The sequence below is a fragment of the Rhinopithecus roxellana genome, chromosome 17, assembly GCF_007565055.1.
Source record: "Rhinopithecus roxellana isolate Shanxi Qingling chromosome 17, ASM756505v1, whole genome shotgun sequence".
Taxonomy (NCBI): Eukaryota; Metazoa; Chordata; class Mammalia; order Primates; family Cercopithecidae; genus Rhinopithecus; species Rhinopithecus roxellana.
Window position 1 is genome coordinate 83,419,901 of NC_044565.1, and position 6,000 is coordinate 83,425,900.

The 6,000-nt window shown below is 36.6% G+C and overlaps 1 pseudogene; it reads left to right on the forward strand.

Annotated features, from left to right (window-relative positions):
- The first annotated feature begins 1,258 nt into the window (after positions 1–1,258).
- Positions 1,259–2,218, forward strand: LOC104658532 (annotated as a pseudogene).
- The last annotated feature ends 3,782 nt before the right edge of the window (positions 2,219–6,000 follow it).

Here is a 6,000-nt window from a genome sequence, read left to right on the forward strand (position 1 = left end):
GAGCAAGATTTTAGGGGAAGACCAGGAATTTAGTTAGAATATATTCGGTTTGACACGTCTATTAGGCATCAATAATTTTTCAGTAAATGTATGTAGACCAATTATAGCTAATGTACATTATACACTTTTTGCACATATCATATATAATAATAAAACTTCTAAGAACTGTTCCTCACTCTAGAAAATTTCTCCTCCCAGTGTATCAGTATTGGAACTTTCACAGTACAATGGATTGAAAAAAGAATTTCAGAATCTAGAGGAGTAGAGCATTTGATATATAGTGATTGTCTATTATCATCACCCTAATATGCAAAGTTAAGGCAAATTTCTATTATATTTTCACAGTATAGATTGGCATCCATTTGAGACCAATAGTAATTAGAATGTACAATCTGCATATATTTCTTTGTTTAGAATTGTAATGGGTAAAAAAAACTGCTGTTTGTGAAAGATTTTGAGAACTTTTCAAATACTTGAAAACATCTTACACTTTCAAAAAGGACAAAAGCTGTTACAAATAGTAAAAAATAATTATTATTGTTTTTCATTATTGAATTAAACATAATAATTTTTAGTAAAGAGATGTTTTCCTAGACCGAGGTCTTCAGTCATTAGATGGTCATGTTCATACACGATCTCATATCATCTCAGTATTGGTAATCACAGTTGATATGTTTATATGTAAGTTAGCACAAATATATATATATATATATACGCAATGTAGAATTATACACATGTGCATGTATGTGTGTATATGGAATCAGTGCATTACAGAAGCTTATTAAAGTAGGTTTAAGTTTTATTTATTTTGTGTATGTCTGTACTAAATATTTCCTTGAAAGAAAACATTATAGAAGTTCAGGCTGTTTTCATCCAGAAAGTGTGTGGGGGAAGAGGGTATCATAAAAATTATAAATCAAATCAAACTTTTATAGTGTATCTCAATAGAAATTACCCAAAATAAACTATCGCAAAGTTACCAAGAAAAAACATCAGTTTTATCACTCAATCTTAGTAAGTTTTGACAGTTAATATTTTTGTTTCTTCAACTTTTTCATGGGATAATTTATTGTGCTTTCTTTATTCAAATGAAATTATCGTATGTCTATTTATTTTCCACATCCGCTGATAATACTAAGAATTCTTGTGTTCTGTAAATATTTGTAACACATTTATTTGCTTAAAATACTTTCATAGCCTTTCTGCCCGTGGATGCCGCTGAAGAAGCATGGCTAAAGTCTCTCTTCTCCCCACCATCATGTCTAAGTCAGAGTCTCCTAAAGAGCCAGAACAGCTGAGGAAGCTCTTCATTGGAGGGTTAAGCTTTGAAACAACTGATGAGAGCCTAAGGAGCCATTTTGAGCAGCGGGGAACGCTCATGGACTGTGTAGTCATGAGAGATCCAAACACAAAGTGCTCCAGGAGCTTTGAGTTTGTCACATATGCCACGGTGGAGGAGGTGGATGCAGCCATAAATGCAAGGCCACACAAGGTGGATAGAAGAGTTGTGGAATCAAAGAGACCTGTCTCAAGAGAAGATTATGAAAGATCAGGTGCCCACTTAACTGTGAAGAAGATATTTGTTGGTGGCATTAATGAAGACACTGAAGAACATCACCTAAGAGATTATTTTGAACAGTTGGGAAAAATTGAAACAACTGAAATCATGACTGACCAAGGCAGTGACAAGAAAAGGGGCTTTGACTTTGTAACATTTGACGACCATGACTCCGTGGATAAGATTGTCATTCAGAAACACCATACTGTGAATGGCCACAACCGTGAAGTTAGGAAAGCCCTGTCAAAGCAAGAGATGGCTAGTGCTCATCCAGCCAAAGAAGTCGAAGTGGTTCTGGAAACTTTGGTGGTGGTCGTGGAGGTGGTTTCAGTGGGAATGACAACTTTGATCATGGAAAAACTTCGGTGGTTGTGGTGACTTTGGTGGCAGCCATGGTGGTGTTGGATATGGTGGCAGTGGGCATGGCTATAATGGATTTGGTAATGATGGAAGCAGTTTTGGAGGTGGTGGAAACTACAGTGATTTTGGCAATTACAACAATCACTCTTCAAATTTTGGACCCACAAAAGGAGGAAATTTTGGAGGCAGAAGCTCTGGCCCTTATGGTGGTGGAGGCCAATACTTTGCCAAAAATGAAACAAAAGTGGCTATGGCGGTTCCAGTAGAAGCAGTAACTATGGCAGTGGCAGAAGATTTTAATTAGGAAACAAAGCTTAGCAAGAGAGGTGAGCCAGAGAAGTCACAGGGAAGCTACAGGTTACAACAGATTTGTAAACTCAGACAAGCACAGTAGTGGCAGGGCCTAGCTACTACAAAGAAGACATGTTTTAGAAAAATACTTGTGTGTATGGGCAAAAAACTTGAGGACTGCATTTGTGACTAATTGTATAACAGGTTATTTTAGTTCTGTTCTGTGGAAAGTGGAAAGCATTCCAACAAAGGGTTTTAATGTAGTTTTTTTTTTTTTTTTTAATATTTTCATGGTATACTTTGTCTTTTGGAAATGTTTAAGAATATTAATTGTTATATTATTAACTATGTGGTATAATATTTTGCAAGACAGACATTGGTTATATTTTATTTTTAAACTATGAGAATTCATTTCCATGGTTTTTCTCTCTTATAAAATATGTCACTCTTCATAAGCAGGAACACTGTATAAATCCTTACCTAATGCCAGCACAATGCGAATATATAGTAAACGTCATACTATTATTTACCCAAAGCAGTAAGATTCAATTTTAAATAATGAATTCAACAGACAGAAACTTTCTAGAAAAGGCATTTTAGAAACAGAACAAAATTCATTTAAAAAATAATGCGCAGGCTAATTTACGAAGTAAGCAGAATAGAGGTCAGTTGAAATGTGTTTTCACTTACGTCCTGGAATTATTTAGTGTCTAAAGTCAGAGCCCAACAGTAAGGAAGGTGGAGAGGATTCGAACACTACTACATTTCTTGGCTTCATATCACTTAGTGTTATCAAATACTCATCTTTAATACAGAGTGTATTAAAAATACACTCTGTAGCTCTGTGCTAGATATTTTACAGCAGACATTTCTTTTAATCCCGTATGCAAATATGTATTCTTCTGTTTCTATGCACATGTTTATAGGAACTGTGCATCTCCAAATGTTGACATAGATAGGCCAGAGGAACTATTCAAGGCTACACGGACCTGCATTTGCACATACCACAGTGCAAGGGTTCTCAATTTCTTTGAACCCTCTCCCTTTACTTCAAATTCTATTTTCACAGATTGGTATTGCTTTGGTTTAAATCGAGTGTGGGTAAGGAGGAAATTAGTTCACCACCCAACCTCTCCCTTCCTTCAACCTTTCCCCATCTCTCAACCAAGTTTCCCAGCAAAATAAATGGCAGAGTGTTTGTTTGTTTATTTGTTTGTTTATTTATTTATTTTGAGATGGAGTCTCGCTCTGTTGCCCAGACTGGAGTGCAGTGGTGAGATCTTGGCTCACTGCAAGCTCTGCCACCTGGGTTCAAGCGATTCTCCTGACTCAGCCTCCTGAGTAGCTGGGACTACAGGTGCCCACCACCACGCCCAGCTAATTTTTTGTATTTTTAGTAGAGACGGGGTTTCACCGTGTTAGCCAGGATGGTCTTGATCACCTGAGCTCTTAATGCGACCTCCTTGGCCTCCCAAAGTGCTGGAATTACAGGCCTGAGCTACCGCACCCGGCCCAGTGGCAGAGTTTTAAAAACGGTGGTATAGGGCAAATGTCTTCTGCTAAGTTAGTCAGCTTCTAAATAGCATACCCTTTCAATCTTAATGTCTATCATTGTAAATTAAGAAAACAAGTTGATTATCTTAACTATGTATCATTCTCCAATTTGAACTTCAAAACATCCTATGTGTCAGGTCAGTTAGGTATAGCTGAGTAAGCATAATAGTTTAAGAAATTGATAGTCTTTAAAACAAATTGATTAGAGGACTCAGAGCCATCAAGTGAAAAACCAGAGTTGGAACTCTGACTATTTTACTCCATATCCCATGCTTTTGTTGTCAATATATAGAAAACTGCAGTAAGGTAAGTCATCAATAAGTTGGTCTTCATTATAGTCAACTCACATTGGATGAAATTCTCAGGGGTAAAAATCCCTTTAAAGCACAAGATATTTCCTAAGACAAAAGTAAAGCAACAGGACAGAATAATGTGCCTGTGCTATTGGCTGCTGTAACAAGTGACAACAAGTTGGGCAGCTTGAAACAACACAAATTTGTTATGTCACAGTGCTCGGTGTCAAAAGTCTGAAATGGGTCTCACTGGACTAAAACTGAGGTGTTAGCAGGGTTGATTTCTTTCTGGATGCAAAAGGGATGTTTTCATTTACTTGCCTTTTTCAGCTTCTTGAAGGTGCTAGCATTTCTAGGCTCTTGGTCCCCTGCCATCTCCAAAGCCAGCAATGGCCAATCTAGTCACCTCATACTGCCTCACTCTGAGACTAACTCTTCCTGCCTCCCCTTTCCCCATTTAAGAACCCTTGTGATGACATTGATCCTACCTGGATAATCTAGAATAGTCCTTATCTTAAAGTTGGTTAATTAGCAAATTCCATCTGTGACTTTAATTTCCCTTTGCCACCGAGCATAGCATATTTTCAGGTTCCAGGAGTGAGGATGTGGGCATCTTTAGGGGCCATTTTTTTTTCTGCCTACCACAGTGCCTGAAGAAAAAAATGAGTGAATAGAAGAAAGGTGCTAGGTTTCAGTGGAGTCCAGAAACGTGAAGCAAAGGCAGTGGAGGAATCATCAGTGTTTATCTAACAAAGTCTATAGGTAGAGACACCAGATTAGGGTAATGCAAGCTTTACTGTACAGCCCTCTAATCACTACACAGGCACATCCTGTGATGACAGAGATCACCAGGATTTTCCATGGCCTAACATACCCTTTAGCCCAGTTTCCTGTGCTCTGAGTTCATATAGTAAATCATCTTAATGCTCTGAATTCAGATGATTAGAAATCATGATTCCAGGAAAGGCATGTGCCACATCAGATGAAATACAATCAGGTGGAAAAAACATCTGCCATCTCTATGTTTTAATATTCTGCTTTGTGCACACATATCCTGTAAAATTGAGGGCCTGATTAATTTGGAGTCTTCTTAACAAAGGTGATTTTCTGGAACTTCAGTCCTCAGGCCAGACTCTGAATTAAATCCACTCTCCAAGAAATTAGCATGCTGCAAAAGCCAAGTAGCTATTTCATGATGCTCTATGATATAATTGGTTACTTTTTGTCTGGCATTTTATCTTAGAAAACTTCTAAGGTTTTTCAAGCAACATTATCCTAACTTAGATGTTGGTGCTTATTTAGAATTAATCAGAATAGAAAGTAAAGTATTACTGAAATAAAAATATAAATCAAAGAGACAATAATTTGGTCTGTACCTGTTTTATTTATGCTGAGCTTTAGAGACACACAGTGTTAATATGAGGCAAAACACACTTTGTATTGACTGTGCAGCTAACTTTTAAATGAGAAAAGTATCTTAGTTTTAATTTTGAAGGTTAACTATTTTTGAAGACTAGTGACTCTTAAAGTAGTTAAATTACATTTTTTCACTAAAGCGACATAGCCTAAAAGATTATAATATCAACAAAAATGTTTACACTTGATTTTTTTCTCCAAATCAAGGGCCCTATTAAATGTGGTCTTTACTTAATTGTACTTTTTTTGCTATTTTTAATTTTTTTTGAAAATTTACCTCCATTATTAAAAGGGAGAATAAAAAGAGGTACAGATTTCCATTATGTCCATTATCAAAGTTACATTATAGCTCCTCTTCTAGCTTAGGTATCTTCACCCCTCCAGCTCAGAATCAGTAGGATCCAATTCAAGAAGGATGCATGAAGCTTGTGAAGTGCATTTTGTGGATTTTTTGTTTTTGTGTTTTTAGAATTTTATTTTCATTTCTCTCCAAGTAATATGTAGATTCTTCTCCTTGTACCCAGGTGC